This window comes from Myiozetetes cayanensis, unplaced genomic scaffold (assembly GCF_022539395.1).
Source record: "Myiozetetes cayanensis isolate MyiCay16 unplaced genomic scaffold, myiCay2020 scf5-8, whole genome shotgun sequence".
In the NCBI taxonomy this organism is placed as follows: Eukaryota; Metazoa; Chordata; class Aves; order Passeriformes; family Tyrannidae; genus Myiozetetes; species Myiozetetes cayanensis.
In genome coordinates this window covers 808,579-825,478 of record NW_026087742.1, presented here as the reverse complement: position 1 = coordinate 825,478, position 16,900 = coordinate 808,579, and positions in this window count along the sequence as shown.

Here is a 16,900-nt window from a genome sequence, read left to right as displayed (position 1 = left end):
GGCCAGTTCAAGCCTGATTCGAGCTGCTTTTCCTCCGGGTGGTTCGAGCCACCATCCACATCCCAGAGGTTTAAGATGGGCCACTTCAAGCCTGATTCAAGCTGCTTTTGCTCCCAGCCTGTGGTTTTCTTTTCCTCCACTGCTGGGAACTTCTGCACGTTGCGCCTGGCGGGCGGTGGCTGCTGTGGGACGACCTTTGCCACGGCCAGGGGGCTTTGAGCATCAGGCTGCTGGCTCTGGAGCTCAGCCGCCAGTCGCTCTGCCAGGACAGAGGGGTTGCTCCCCATGGCTCCGGTCCTGCCCGTCTTCTGAGCGTCCTGCAGCATCACCAGCAGCTCGTTGATGGCTTTGCTGTCCTGGCTGGAGAGGTGTGGAGAGGAATTCCAGTCTGCTTGGGGATCTCCCTGACTGCTGAGATCCCCCTCGGTGCTGTCCTGCGTCCCAGACACTGCAAACGTTACTGATCCGTGGTGTGCCGGGGAAACCTCCTTGGCTGTGAGGTACAACACCGAGCTGCTTCTGAGCTGTCCAGACTTGGCTGCCTCCATTAGTTGTGCCCGTGTCTGGCCCAGAGAACCTGTGGCACAACACGAGGAGAGCAGATCAGCCACTCGGCGTCCCCAGCAGTGTTCTGCCCAAACACAGGGGCACAGGTTCCCCCAGGCAGCAGGCACACAGGTGGAGCACAGTCCCAGGCCTGCCAGGCCTCACCTCAGCTGCCTGCAAGGGCCTTTGGGCTCACTGAAAGGCCTCCCAGGGCTGAAGTTCCTCGAGAGAGGCCCCCAGGTTCAGTGTCCCTGGGACTGGCCAGGAGCCGCCAGGCTGGACCGATGCCATGGAGGGGGCCAGCGGTGCCTGGGAACCCCCAAAAGGGGTGAGGGTTGAGGTGCAATCCCCACGGTCAGGACACCTACCACACTGGGCAGTGCTGGTGCTGCACAGGTTCTCACAGAGGAACTGGATGGTCCTGCACGGGGTCTCGATGGCGCCACGTTCCTTGCAGAGGCAGCAGGACACGGCACGGGGCACTTTGCTAAAGACAAGAGGTTCTTGCTGGAAAACTTGCCATCCCAATCCAAGACTGCCAGTCCCAGCCGGGACTCAGCACCACCTACTCACAGTGTCTCCAGGTGGGATGTTGTCTGCAGGAACAGGAGCAGCGTCTCTGCAGACACTTGCGTTGCACTCAGGTCCCTGCAAGGATGGGAAGGACCACCTTAAATTCTCAGGTGACCTGGGCAGAACTCCGCTCCCAGAACAAGGCCGGGTCCCTGATGATGCAGTGGGATCCACTTCTTCCCAATCCAACAGAAATGCTTCCAAATCCCACCATTTCCCTGCTTGACCTGCTCCTCCCCATGGGCTGGGAATCAGGAGGGGACCCTGCAGGTATCCTGGGACCCCGCCCGGCCTTTCCAAGGCTCGAGACCTGCTCAGCCTCTGGTCCTTTCAAGCTTGTATCCCAGCTCCTTGGGTCTTTGCAGCTGGGGACACAGCAGAACTGCTTGGCCTTTGCCTTGCAGTTCTGCTGCTGCTGCTGGGGATAATTTGGCCTCCAGCAGAAAGGGGCTGGGAGAAGAGGGAGATTTGCTCCTGGATCTCTGCTCTGCGGAGAACAGGGCACTGCAGAGAGACAAAGTGCTGGACCAGTCTGGTCCAAACGAGTCAGTGCTTACAGATAGTTGACTGAAGGCAGCTTGAAGAACGCTGTGTCAGCAATCACAGTCAGGGGTTCTGGCTCAGGATCCTGCAAAAACCACAGAGGGCTGTGAGGGGGCTGGGAAGGATGTGAGCTGGGTGGGGCCAAGCTGCTCTGCCCCACTGCCCCTGCTCCCATCTGCCTTTCCACCTTGTGCCACTTACAGCTCCCACAGAAACTGCATCCCATGCCAGGCCTCGAAAGCGCCACTGGGGATCTGGGTGAGCTGATTCCCAGACAGGTTTCTGGGGACAGAGAAGATCACAGAAATGAAGCCTTTCCATTTGTCTCGCAGCAGGGGAAAGTGTCACTGTTCAAGAAAAGGCTCCTCTTGTTTTGAACACAGAAAGGGTCATCAATGCAAGAAGCCTTCCTTCCAAACACTGGGAGGAAACTGTTCCAACTCACAGATGTTCCAGAAAAGGCAGTGGCTCAAAGGCACGTTCCTCAATGGACTTGATGGCATTGCCAGACAAATCCCTGTTGCAATTTGAACACAAAATGTCACTTGCATTGGCACTGTGGTCTTTGCTTCCCTTTGGCACCGGCAGCATCCGAATTCCCAGCTCTGATGCGGCCTGAGCTTGCAGGGCTGTGGAACCCGGGATGAGCCTCCTGCCCCAGGAGGGATAAAGCCCCTTGGCTGAGCATCAGGCTGCTGGCTCTGGAGCTCAGCCGCCAGTCGCTCTGCCAGGACAGAGGGTTGCTCCCCATGGCTCCGGTCCTGCCCGTCTTCTGAGCGTCCTGCAGCATCACCAGCAGCTCGTTGATGGCTTTGCTGTCCTGGCTGGAGAGGTGTGGAGAGGAATGCCAGTCTGCTTGGGGATCTCCCTGGCTGCCGAGATCCCCCTCGGTGCTGTCCTGCGTCCCTGACACTGCAAATGTTACTGATCCGTGGTGTGCCGGGGAAACCTCCTTGGCTGTGAGGTACAACACCGAGCTGCTTCTGAGCTGTCCAGACTTGGCTGCCTCCATTAGTTGTGCCCGTGTCTGGCCCAGAGAACCTGTGGCACAACATGAGGAGAGCAGATCAGCCACTCGGCGTCCCCAGCAGCGTTCTGCCCAAACACAGGGGCACAGGTTCCCCCAGGCAGCAGGCACACAGGTGGAGCACAGTCCCAGGCCTGCCAGGCCTCACCTGAGCTGCCTGCAAGGGCCTTTGGGCTCACTGAAAGGCCTCCCAGGGCTGAAGTTCCTCGAGAGAGGCCCCCAGGTTCAGTGTCCCTGGGACTGGCCAGGAGCCGCCAGGCTGGACCGATGCCATGGAGGGGGCCAGCGGTGCCTGGGAACCCCCAAAAGGGGTGAGGGTTGAGGTGCAATCCCCACGGTCAGGACACCTACCACACTGGGCAGTGCTGGTGCTGCACAGGTTCTCACAGAGGAACTGGATGGTCCTGCACGGGGTCTCGATGGCGCCACGTTCCTTGCAGAGGCAGCAGGACACGGCACGGGGCACTTTGCTAAAGACAAGAGGTTCTTGCTGGAAAACTTGCCATCCCAATCCAAGACTGCCAGTCCCAGCCGGGACTCAGCACCACCTACTCACAGTGTCTCCAGGTGGGATGTTGTCTGCAGGAACAGGAGCAGCGTCTCTGCAGACACTTGCGTTGCACTCAGGTCCCTGCAAGGATGGGAAGGACCACCTTAAATTCTCAGGTGACCTGGGCAGAACTCCGCTCCCAGAACAAGGCCGGGTCCCTGATGATGCAGTGGGATCCACTTCTTCCCAATCCAACAGAAATGCTTCCAAATCCCACCATTTCCCTGCTTGACCTGCTCCTCCCCATGGGCTGGGAATCAGGAGGGGACCCTGCAGGTATCCTGGGACCCCGCCGGCCTTTCCAAGGCTCGAGACCTGCTCAGCCTCTGGTCCTTTCAAGCTTGTATCCCAGCTCCTTGGGTCTTTGCAGCTGGGGACACAGCAGAACTGCTTGGCCTTTGCCTTGCAGTTCTGCTGCTGCTGCTGGGGATAATTTGGCCTCCAGCAGAAAGGGGCTGGGAGAAGAGGGAGATTTGCTCCTGGATCTCTGCTCTGCGGAGAACAGGGCACTGCAGAGAGACAAAGTGCTGGACCAGTCTGGTCCAAACGAGTCAGTGCTTACAGATAGTTGACTGAAGGCAGCTTGAAGAACGCTGGGTCAGCAATCACAGTCAGGGGGTTGTGGCTCAGGATCCTGCAAAAACCACAGAGGGCTGTGAGGGGGCTGGGAAGAACGTGAGCTGGGTGGGGCCAAGCTGCTCTGCCCCACTGCCCCTGCTCCCATCTGCCTTTCCACCTTGTGCCACTTACAGCTCCCACAGAAACTGCATCCCATGCCAGGCCTCGAAAGCGCCACCGGGGATCTGGGTGAGCTGATTCCCAGACAGGTTTCTGGGGACAGAGAAGATCACAGAAATGAAGCCTTTCCCTTTGTCTCGCAGCAGGGGAAAGTGGCACTGTTCAAGAAAAGGCTCCTCTTGTTTTGAACACAGAAAGGGTCATCAGTGCAAGAAGCCTTCCTTCCAAACACCAGGAGGAAACTGTTCCAACTCACAGATGTTCCAGAAAAGGCAGTGGCTCAAAGGCACGTTCCTCAATGGACTTGATGGCATTGCCAGACAAATCCCTGTTGCAATTTGAACACAAAATGTCACTTGCATTGGCACTGTGGTCTTTGCTTCCCTTTGGCACCGGCAGCATCCGAGTTCCCCAGCTCTGATGTGGCCTGAGCTTGCAGGGCTGTGGAACCCGGGATGAGCCTCCTGCCCCAGGAGGGATAAAGCCCCTTGGCTGAGCATCGGGGTGGGGCCCAAGAGAGGGGGAGGCAGCAGCCCCTGTGCTTACAGGTGCTTCAGCAGGAACAGCCCTTCCAGGGAATGGCTCTTCACTGCCCGCAGCTTGTTGTCCTTGAGGATTCTGGAACGACACAAACAGGCTCGGTTCCACCAGCTGCTGGCCAGGGGCAACTGGAGTGCTCACGGACAGGTATCCCACAGCAGCTGTGCTGGAACATCCCTTTGGGGCACTGCAGGGATTGTCCCCACTCATGGCCGCAGCAGGCACCTGCTCCTGGCCAGGGAAGCTGAGCAGCCCAGCTCAGAATTGCCATGGAAATGGATTCTGGGGGTGCTCAAACATCGGACAAAAGGATGAGAAAGAGCAGCATTCCTGACATTGGAGAGGCTGGATGGTACTCACAAAGTCTCAGTCCACTGGTATCCCTTCCAGGTTTGCGGTCTCAGGGTCGAAAGAGAGTTGTCAGTGAAATCCCTGCAAAGAAACCATTGCCCCTGTCACCCTGGGGAAAAGCCTCTTCCCTGGCAATTCAGCTGCTGAGGTACAAGTGGGTTTTGCCTGGAAAGGCCATGGCGTGGCCAACCGTGGGGGCTTCCCCCTGGTGCTGCAGCACGAGCCCCCCAGGAGCAGCCAGTCTGTGGTGCCGTGTCCCTGCCAGGCTGCCAGGGAGGGCTGCCAGCCATGCCAAGCCGAGCAGGGGCTCAGGAGGGCTCTGCTCAGGGGGCACTCACAGCATGTCCAGGGGCCGCGCACTGGTGGCCGGGGGCACGGCGGCCAGCCCGGCGTGGCGACAGTCCAGCAGCCCCCGCCACGGGGAGCTGCAGGGGGATCCAAAGGGCTCTCTGGCCTGAGCCGGGCATGCAGCCACTGCCAGCAGCAATGCCAGCAGCAGCAGGGAGCACACGGAGCGTGTGAGCGGCGCCATGGCCAACCACGAGTGCCTGGGGGCACCGGGCACACATGGCCGGGGCGCTGCCAGGGCCCTGTGGTGTCACAGAGGGGCCGTGTCACTGCCCTGCTCCCAGTGCCACAGCCACCAACAGACTGTGTTACAGCCACGTCCCACAGCACGGAACCCCGCAATGGACGGCCTTGGAAGGGGCCTGATGGATCCGCCCATCCCATTCCCTGCCACGGCCAGGGACACCTTCCACTGTCCCACGGGGCTGCAAAGCCAGCCTGGTCGGGAACACTTCCAGGGATGGGGCAGCCACAGCTTCTATGGAAAACCTGTGCCAGGGCCTCTCCACCCTCACAGGGAAGAATCTCTTCCCAGCACACCATCTAACCCTGCCCTCTGGCAGTGGGAAGCCATTGCCCCTTGTCCTGGCCTTCCAAAGTCCCTTTCCAGCTCCCATGGAGCCCCTGGACTCACTCCAGCAGCTCCATGTCCTTCCTCTCTTGGGACCCCAGAGCTGGAGGCAGCTGGGGGCTCACCAGAGCAGAGCAGAGCAGAAGGGGAGAATCCCCTCCCTCAACTTGCTCCCCACACTGCTGGGCAAGTGTGAGAATAAAATATTTTCAGACATTTCTAACACAATTTCCTACAAAAATACCATCTCCACCTGAGAAGCTGCCCCAAGAGGGGATATACTGCATCCAGTGGAGGCCAGTCCTTGGAACAGTTTGAGCTGAAAGAAGTAGTTTGGTCTGATCTAAGTTTGGATGACGAGCCATGAAGCGCCCGGTTTGCTTTTCCTCCAAATGCCCAACAGGGAACTAAATGGGCAATAAACCCTGTGTTACTCAAAGTAAGCTCCCAAATATATGCTGGGTTTGGAGAGGAACTGTTTTGCTGTTGCCTACTCAGGTCAGCTCTGTCTGGAAGCCAGCTCAGCTGCATGACTGTTGTTTCAACAGGACAGCAGATGTGAGCAGCTGTCATGAGCCGGGAATAAAGACTCGAGACCAGTGGGGTTCTTGAACAGGACTGCAGATCCTCTCCTGGCAGTGTTCAAGCCTGATCTGCTTTATTAAACAAAATGGTGGGGTTTTATAGGGAAGGCTGGGGAGGATTCTAGAAACTGGGAGGGATATGCAAAACCTGGACATGGGATAGGTAGAGGGGACATGAATAAACATTAAGGGGAAGGGTAGTAACAATGAGGTAACAGTGAAGCAATAGGCTCGGATTGGGGCAGACGCATCTTTGTAAGCTGCCCAATGGGGGAACAGCATGCAGCTCTGGAGAGCAGAGCCCACAGCAACAGGCAATGTAACTTCAGGTGGTGGCATTAACCTAGCAATAGGTTTAGCCTACAAGTACCAGTGAGAAAGTCCCTTACATGACAGTAGGTCCATTGCCTTTTTCCTTAAGGAAGTTTTCCTACCACCATAGATATTCCTTATCTTCAGGGTGGCCACCTCCAAAAAGCAGCACTTGAAGGACAGGCAGAGGAAGGAGCCCTCCCTGCAAGAGCCATGTCCAGCTCCGAGTCACTCTGACTCACAGGAGACAGTCTGAGAGGGAAGATGTCTCAGCAGCAGGAGGAGCTGTGGGGCTGACCCGGCTTTGCACAGGCACAGGAGAAAGCATTTCCCTGAGTGCACATTGTTTGAAATGAGCCAAAGTCCTGTAAGAATGTGTTGTCACGTGTTGGACTCCAACTAGAAGCAGTTGGGGCATTGTCATTATGTAGAACAAAGATTGTCATTTCAAACAAGTTTTTCATTAAATGAAGTCAAATTTTGCAGTGTGGTGTGGGGAGTGAACCTTGGAGGCAGCACGGGCATCAAGCACACCAAGTGGTGAGGTTGGGGGCAGGGGTGGTGGATGCTTAGAATCATAGAATCAGCGGGGTTGGAAAGGACTTCTGAGATCATCCAGTCCAACCCTTGATCCACTACCACCACAGTTACTAGACTATGGCACTAAGTGCCACATCCAGTCTCTTCTTAAATACCTCCAGGGATGGAGGATCCACCCCCTCCCTGGGCAGCCCATTCCAATGCCTGATTACCCTCTCTGTAAACAATTTCTTCATAATATCTAGGCTAAACCTCCCCTGGTAGAGCTCAAGACCATGCCCTCTTGTCTTACTGATAGCTGCCTGGAAGAAGAGACCAATCCCCACCTGGCTACAACCTCCTTTCAGGGACTTGTAGGGAGTGATGAGATCCCCCTGAGCCTTCTCTTCTCCAGGCTAAACCCCAGCTCCCTCAGCCTCTCCTCATAGGACTTGTGCTCCAGTCCCTTCCCCAGCCTGGTTGCTCTTCTCTGCACCTGCTCCAGCCCCTCCATGTCCTTCCTGAACTGAGGGGCCCAGAACTGGACACAGCACTCCAGGGGTGGCCTCACCAGCGCTGAGTACAGGGGCAGAATCACTTCCCTGGTCCTGCTGCCACACTATTCCTGTTTCAGGCCAGGATCCATCGGCCCTCTTGGCTCCCTGGGCACACTCTGGCTCATGTTCAGCCTCCTGTCACTCCAAACTCCCAGGTCCCTTCCTGCCTGGCTGCTCTCCAGCCACTCTGTGCCCAGCCTGTAGCGCTGCAGGGGTTGTTGTGGCCAAAGTGCAGGATCCGGCACTTGGCCTTGTTGAACTTCATTCCATTGGAATCACCCAACTCTCCAGCCTGTCCAGGTCCCTCTGCAGAGCCCTCCTGCCTTCCAGCTGATTGACACTCCCCCAGCTTGGTGTCATCTGCAAATTTGCTAATGGTGGACTCATCCCCTCATCTAAATCATTAATAAAGATGTTAAACAGAACTGAACCCAACAATGATCCCTGGGGACACCACTGGTGACTGGATCCCAACTGGATGCAGCCCCGTTCCACCAGCACCTTCTGGGCCCGACCCTCCAGCCAGTTCCTAACCCAGCACAGAGTGCCCTGTCCAAGCCCTGGGCTGCAGCTTTTCCAGGAGTGTGCTGTGGGAAATGGTGTCCAAGGCTTTGCTGAAGTCCAGATAGACACATCCACAGCCTGCCCCTCATCCACCAGGCAGGTCACCTGACCATAAAAGGAGATCAGGTTGGTCAGACAGGACCTGCCCTTCCTAAACCCGTGCTGGCTGGCTCTGATCCCTTGTCCATCCTGTAGGTGCTGTGTGATTGCACTCAGGATGATCTGCTCCATAACCTTGCCAGGCACTGAGGTCAGGCTGACAGGCCTGGACTTTCCCGGGTCCTCCTCCCGGCCCTTTTTGTGGATCGGAGTGACATTCACCAATTTCCCATCGTCTGGGACCTCCCCAGAGAGCCAGGATTGTTGGGAAATGATGGAGAGCAGCTTGGCGAGCTCCCTGATCACCCCAGGATGGATCCCATCTGGTCCCATAGACTTGTGAGGATCCAAGTGGCTCAGCAGGCCATTGACTGTTTCCTCCTTGATTACAGGAGGGCTATTCAGCTTCCTATCCCTGTCTACATCCCTGCTTATTTGATAACAAACCCCTACCCAGAGTTTTTGAGCTCTCTTTGTTAAACAAGGGGGATTGAAAACTGAGAGAGCTCAGGGAAGAGCCCTAGGACTGATGTGAAATCCAGGTGGGAAGATGCACCGTTTCCCACGGGGAGATGCTGCGGTCCAGTTGGGTGAAAGGAATGCGACAGCACCCAGGGGTTCAAGCAAAGCAACAGCCTCAATCCCATCCCACTTTATTGTAGCACAACCCCGGGTTATATAGGGCTGAGTATGGAGGGTATTGGAAAAAAGGGAGGGGCATGGGATTGACAGGGGGTATAACCAATGGGGGAGAACAAGGGGGAACATGACATCAACAGATATCCAACCACAGGACTACCTACACTGTGGCAAATCCTAGCCAGTCAGGAAAAAGGGGTAATGGTGAGGGAGCAAACACGTCCAGACATGTTAGAATTCAATAAAACTGGGGTACAGAGTCTTTTTAACCATGCATTAACAATCTATGAATAATATGTTAGTAAAGTCCATTTCCAGTGTCGTCAGCAACTGTAAAGTCGTGAGGCCTCTGTGTTTTCTGGGGTTCTCTCAGCACCGCCCAGACAATTCTCGCCATCTTCTGAACTTCTCTCACTCCTTGTTCTCGGCCACTGCAGGGAGACTGTCTGGTTGGACTGGCCCCGCTGGGATGCAGTATATCCCCTCTTGGGGCAAGTTTTCTGGGGGAGATGGTATTTCTGTAGAAAATTGTCTTAGAAATGTCTGAAAATATTTTATTCTCACACTTGCCCAGCAGTGTGGGGAGCAAGTTGAGGGAGGGGATTCTCCCCTTCTGCTCTGCTCTGCTCTGGTGAGCCCCCAGCTGCCTCCAGCTCTGGGGTCCCAAGAGAGGAAGGACATGGAGCTGCTGGAGTGAGTCCAGGGGCTCCATGGGAGCTGGAAAGGGACTTTGGAAGGCCAGGACAAGGGGCAATGGCTTCCCACTGCCAGAGGGCAGGGTTAGATGGTGTGCTGGGAAGAGATTCTTCCCTGTGAGGCTGGAGAGGCCCTGGCACAGGTTTTCCATAGAAGCTGTGGCTGCCCCATCCCTGGAAATGTTCCCGACCAGGCTGGCTTTGCAGCCCCGTGGGACAGTGGAAGGTGTCCCTGGCCGTGGCAGGGGATGGGATGGGCGGATCCTTCAGGCCCCTTCCAAGGCCGTCCATTGCGGGGTTCCGTGCTGTGGGACGTGGCTGTAACACAGTCTGTTGGTGGCTGTGGCACTGGGAGCAGGGCAGTGACACGGCCCCTCTGTGACACCACAGGGCCCTGGCAGCGCCCCGGCCATGTGTGCCCGGTGCCCCCAGGCACTCGTGGTTGGCCATGGCGCCGCTCACACGCTCCGTGTGCTCCCTGCTGCTGCTGGCATTGCTGCTGGCAGTGGCTGCGTGCCCGGCTCAGGCCGGAGAGCCCTTTGGATCCCCCTGCAGCTCCCCGTGGCGGGGGCTGCTGGACTGTCGCCACGCCGGGCTGGCCGCCGTGCCCCCGGCCACGAGTGCGCGGCCCCTGGACATGCTGTGAGTGCCCCCTGAGCAGAGCCCTCCTGAACCCCTGCTCGGCTTGGCATGGCTGGCAGCCCTCCCTGGCAGCCTGGCAGGGACACGGCACCACAGACTGGCTGCTCCTGGGGGGCTCGTGCTGCAGCACCAGGGGGAAGCCCCCACGGTTGGCCACGCCATGGCCTTTCCAGGCAAAACCCACTTGTACCTCAGCAGCTGAATTGCCAGGGAAAAGGCTTTTCCCCAGGGCTGACAGGGGCAATGGTTTCTTTGCAGGGATTTCACTGACAACTCTCTTTCAACCCTGGGACCGCAAACGTGGAAGGGATACCAGTGGACTGAGACTTTGTGAGTACCATCCAGCCTCTCCAATGTCAGGAATGCTGCTCTTTCCCATCCTTTTGTCCGATGTTTGAGCACCCACAAGACCAATTTCCATGGCAATTCTGAGCTGGGCTGCTCAGCTTCCCCTGTCCAGGAGCAGGTGCCTGCTGCGGCCCTGAGTGGGGACAATCCCTGCAGTGTCCCAAAGGGATGTTCCAGCACAGCTGCTGTGGGATACCTGTCCGTGAGCACTCCAGTTGCCCCTGGCCAGCAGCTGGTGGAACCAAGCCTGTTTGTGTCGTTCCAGAATCCTCAAGGACAACAAGCTGCGGGCAGTGAAGAGCCATTCCCTGGAAGGGCTGTTCCTGCTGAAGCACCTGTAAGCACAGGGGGCTGCTGCCTCCCCCTCTCTTGGGCCCCACCCCGATGCTCAGCCAAGGGGCTTTATCCCTCCTGGGGCAGGAGGCTCATCCCGGGTTCCACAGCCCTGCAAGCTCAGGCCGCATCAGAGCTGGGGAATTCGGATGCTGCCGGTGCCAAAGGGAAGCAAAGACCACAGTGCCAATGCAAGTGACATTTTGTGTTCAAATTGCAACAGGGATTTGTCTGGCAATGCCATCAAGTCCATTGAGGAACGTGCCTTTGAGCCACTGCCTTTTCTGGAACATCTGTGAGTTGGAACAGTTTCCTCCCAGTGTTTGGAAGGAAGGCTTCTTGCATTGATGACCCTTTCTGTGTTCAAAACAAGAGGAGCCTTTTCTTGAACAGTGACACTTTCCCCTGCTGCGAGACAAATGGAAAGGCTTCATTTCTGTGATCTTCTCTGTCCCCAGAAACCTGTCTGGGAATCAGCTCACCCAGATCCCCGGTGGCGCTTTCGAGGCCTGGCATGGGATGCAGTTTCTGTGGGAGCTGTAAGTGGCACAAGGTGGAAAGGCAGATGGGAGCAGGGGCAGTGGGGCAGAGCAGCTTGGCCCCACCCAGCTCACGTTCTTCCCAGCCCCCTCACAGCCCTCTGTGGTTTTTGCAGGATCCTGAGCCACAACCCCCTGACTGTGATTGCTGACCCAGCGTTCTTCAAGCTGCCTTCAGTCAACTATCTGTAAGCACTGACTCGTTTGGACCAGACTGGTCCAGCACTTTGTCTCTCTGCAGTGCCCTGTTCTCCGCAGAGCAGAGATCCAGGAGCAAATCTCCCTCTTCTCCCAGCCCCTTTCTGCTGGAGGCCAAATTATCCCCAGCAGCAGCAGCAGAACTGCAAGGCAAAGGCCAAGCAGTTCTGCTGTGTCCCCAGCTGCAAAGACCCAAGGAGCTGGGATACAAGCTTGAAAGGACCAGAGGCTGAGCAGGTCTCGAGCCTTGGAAAGGCCGGCGGGGTCCCAGGATACCTGCAGGGTCCCCTCCTGATTCCCAGCCCATGGGGAGGAGCAGGTCAAGCAGGGAAATGGTGGGATTTGGAAGCATTTCTGTTGGATTGGGAAGAAGCGGATCCCACTGCATCATCAGGGACCCGGCCTTGTTCTGGGAGCAGAGTTCTGCCCATGTCACCTGAGAATTTAAGGTGGTCCTTCCCATCCTTGCAGGGACCTGAGTGCAACGCAAGTGTCTGCAGAGACGCTGCTCCTGTTCCTGCAGACAACATCCCACCTGGAGACACTGTGAGTAGGTGGTGCTGAGTCCCGGCTGGGACTGGCAGTCCTGGATTGGGAGGGTAGGTTTTCCAGCAAGAACCTCTTGTCTTTAGCAAAGTGCCCCGTGCCGTGTCCTGCTGCCTCTGCAAGGAACGTGGTGCCATCGAGACCCCGTGCAGGACCATCCAGTTCCTCTGTGAGAACCTGTGCAGCACCAGCACTGCCCAGTGTGGTAGGTGTCCTGACCGTGGGGATTGCACCTCAACCCTCACCCCTTTTGGGGGGTTCCCAGGCACCGCTGGCCCCCTCCATGGCATCGGTCCAGCCTGGCGGCTCCTGGCCAGTCCCAGGGATACTGAACCTGGGGGGCCTCTCTCGAGGAACTTCAGCCCTGGGAGGCCTTTCAGTGAGCCCAAAGGCCCTTGCAGGCAGCTGAGGTGAGGCCTGGCAGGCCTGGGACTGTGCTCCACCTGTGTGCCTGCTGCCTGGGGGAACCTGTGCCCCTGTGTTTGGGCAGAACACTGCTGGGGACGCCGAGTGGCTGATCTGCTCTCCTCGTGTTGTGCCACAGGTTCTCTGGGCCAGACACGGGCACAACTAATGGAGGCAGCCAAGTCTGGACAGCTCAGAAGCAGCTCGGTGTTGTACCTCACAGCCAAGGAGGTTTCCCCGGCACACCACGGATCAGTAACGTTTGCAGTGTCTGGGACGCAGGACAGCACCGAGGGGATCTCAGCAGCCAGGAGATCCCCAAGCAGACTGGCATTCCTCTCCACACCTCTCCAGCCAGGACAGCAAAGCCATCAACGAGCTGCTGGGGATGCTGCAGGACGCTCAGAAGATGGGCAGGACCGGAGCCATGGGGAGCAACCCCTCTGTCCTGGCAGAGCGACTGGCGGCTGAGCTCCAGAGCCAGCAGCCTGATGCTCAAAGCCCCCTGGCCGTGCCAAAGGTCGTCCCACAGCAGCCACCGCCAACCAGGCGCAACGTGCAGAAGTTCCCAGCAGTGGAGGAAAAGAAAACCACAGGCTGGGAGCAAAAGCAGCTCGAATCAGGCTTGAAGTGGCCCATCTTAAACCTCTGGGATGTGGATGGTGGCTCGAACCACCCGGAGGAAAAGCAGCTCGAATCAGGCTTGAAGTGGCCCATCTTAAACCTCTGGGACGTAGCTGGTGGCTCAAAGAGCCCCGATAACAGCACTGCCTTTGTCCCTCAAGGGGCAAAGGAGGCAGCAGGTCCCCAAAGGAGCCCTGTCCGCGTGTACCAGCGCAGGCAGAGGGACACCAGCTCTCAGCTGCGACACAACCCCCTTTTCTACCAGGCGCCTGGCAACGTGAGGGGCAAGGAAGAGCCCAGGCCAAGAGAAAGCCAAGGTCTGGACAGAGAGCCGGAGAATTTCTTTGACCTGTGGCTCAAGAGCCACCCTGAGGACAGCACTGAAGAGGAGCGCTCCTCTCTGGGGCAGTACTGGAAGCCAGCAGAGGCAAGGGCCAGGCTTCCCCAGGAGGCAGGAGGCTCCCAGAGCCCAGGCCATGCTCCAGCTCCAGCAGAGCTGACAGAGGCCAGGGCTGAGCATCAGCTGCGCTCGCAGGCGCCGGACGAGGCCCTGCAGACGTTCATCGCCCGCGTGACAGGAGCCCTGACAGAGTGCCGCCGGCCCGGCCTGCAGCTGCCCTGTGCAAGGATGCTCTCCAAGACTGGGCTGCTGGCAAAGAGGCTCAGCCTGAGGCAGGACAGCCAGGGAGACCCTGCTCTCACACAGCAGTGTCTGCCCCTGGCCTTGCAGACGGCCAAGGAGCACGCAGGAAAGGTAGGAGAGCTCCTGGGCACTGCTGCCTGTGCCCCCCTGGCCAAGGGGCAGTGAGAGGAATGAGCAGAGCTCTCTCCCCTCCTCATTTGCTCTCCTGTTCTCCCAGCAGAATGCAGGGCTCAACCACCCCGAGTCACCGGAATATTGGTGTTTGTCTTCATTGTGATCTTTTCCATCGTCTTCATCCTCATCGTGATGGTTTTATATCTAATGCAGGTGAGCCAGAACCTCCTTTGCCAGCCGTCAGTCAGGCCTTGTGGCTGCGGGGCCCAGCTGAGCCATGGGTGGATGGGGATGCCTGTGCTCTGCGGGGCAGCCTCGGAGATGTTTGTGCACCCCTGGAGCTTGTGACAGCTCCACATGCCCCAGCTCAGCAGGGTTCAGCCTGCTGGGAAGGGGTTTGTCCTGCCCTCTGTGCCCACTGTGCACAGCTCTGCTTTGCTCTCCTGCCTTCAGCCTTGCAGCAGTGCTAGCAGGAGAGCCCTGGCAGCCTAGGTCATTCCAGAGGCAGGGAAAAGCAGGAAACGGGGAGGGGAGGGCTCTCTGAAAAGGTGGCTGTTTTCACACACTTGCCTGTGTCCAGAGTGGGCTGGGTGGGAGGAAAACCCTTTTGGCCTCCCTTGCTCTGCAGAGCAACACAAGCCAAGTGGGATGTTCCAAGTGTCTCTCCTTCCCCAGGCTCACTGCTGGGTATGGCCGGAGGAGGCTTGGCAGGACACGGTGAAACCCTCTCTGAGAAGGTACCTGCTCCCTGCCCCGTGCCCCTGCTGGGCCAAGAACCATCTCCACTCTGAACAGCAGCTGCTCCCCGAGCCCCCCAGCTGGCCCTGGGGCCAGACACCCACCGGTCTGGCTTTACCACACTTTGCTTTGGGAGAGACCCAGGAAAGGGACCCCAGAGTGGGAGCGATGGGCACGGCCATAGGATCCCCTCCCAACCCAGCCCTGCTCCAGCCCTGTGCTGGGGGGCAGGTCTTGGGCTTCTGGGGTGGTCCCACGTGCCTGTGAGCACGAGGAAATAGCTCTGGGCTCCAGTTCCCAGCAAAGCTCTCCTTTGGTGATGGCTCTGCCCTCTGCACATGCCTTTCCCATGGAGGGCTCCCTGCCAGCCACACCAGCCAGTGCCATCCCTTCCCTCTGGGACACCTGTGCAGCCCTCCCTGAGGCCACACCTGCTTATTCTCCTTCTTTGTTTTTTGTCAGACTCTTGCAGAAGCTGCGCTGGGGAGAGATCAGGACCATGCTCAGCTGGGCATTTGGTGGAGAGGGTGGAGAGTGGGCCAGGAACGTGTGCCAGGCCTGCCCCTCTCCCCTCTGTGCCTCAGCTGGCGAGAACCTTCCCTGCGCTGGTGCTCTGGCACAGCACGCCGGTGAATTACGGTGGTTTGAGGCGCAGACCATACTCCTCATGGAGGAGGACGCTCGGGTGCTCCGGCTCTACAACTGGCACAGGCAGAAACGGGAATATCTGGCAGCTGCAGCGGCGAAGTGAGTGGGATGGCAGAGAGACCTGCCCTTGTTGTGCAGCCCTGGTTCTGTACCGGCTGTGCCAGCCTTTCCTGGGATGCCGTTTCCTTAACTGGTATTTCCTTGCTGTTCTTTCACAGCAACCCAGGACAGCAGGATGAGCGAGGGAATGTCACCAGCTGAAGACGAGATCCCTCGGCCCAGTCCCTCCCCTGCATCCCAGAGCCCAGCACAGCCCCCATAGGCCCCACAGACCCCCCATAGACCCCCAAAGGCCCAATAGACCCCCGCAGACCCCCATAGACCCCCAAAGGCCCAATAGACCCCCACAGGCCCCATAGACCCCCATAGGCCAAAACGACCTCCATATGCCCCATAGACCCCCATGGGCCCCATACCCACAAAGGTCCCTTGAGCCCTATAGACCCCCATAGGCCCAAGACCCCATAGGCCCCAGAGACCCCCACAGACTCCATAGGTTCCCACATGCCCCATAGACCCCCTTAAGCCCCATAGACCCCCATACCCTCATACGTCCCATAGACCCTCTTAAGCCCCACAAAACCCCACAGTCCCCATGGACCCTCTCGGCCTCTAGCCCCCCATATAGGCTCCATAGAGTTACACAGGCCTCACAGACCTCTCTAGGCTTCGTGGACCCCCATGGCCTCCATAGCCCCCACCCTAGGCCCCGTTGGCTTCATAGGCCCCATAGACCCCCACATGCCCCATAGACCCTCATAGGCCCAACAGACCCCCATAAGCCCATAGGCCCCATAGACCCCCATAGGCCCCATACCCCCAAAAGTGCCATAAGCCCCATAGATCCCCATAGGCCCAATACTCCACAGGCCCCATAGACTCCCTCAGGCTCCATACCTCATAGGCCCTATACCCCCATAGGCCCCATGGGCTCCATGTCCCATAGACCCTCCTAGGCCCCATAGCCCCCCAGAGGCTCCATAGACCCCCCTAGGCCCCACAGCCCTCAGAAGCCCTCAGAGCCTTCAGAGCCTCCAAGACGCCAGAGCCGTCGGAGCCCCGATCGCCCTCAGAAGCCTCCACATCCCTGCCAGCCCTGGAGCGCCTGCTTTGTTGTTGCAAGGCAATAAAAGTGTTTGGAGGATGCCGAGCTCTGAGCCTGTGCTGGGGAACCCTGGGCTGGGGCTGGGGAGGGACCCTGCTCGGACTGTGTGTGGGGCTGCCCGGGTCCCTGCTGGGGCCAGTGTGGCTGCCAGAGGGGCTCCTGGGGCCGCCCAGGGCAGTGCCCTGAACATTTGGAGCACCC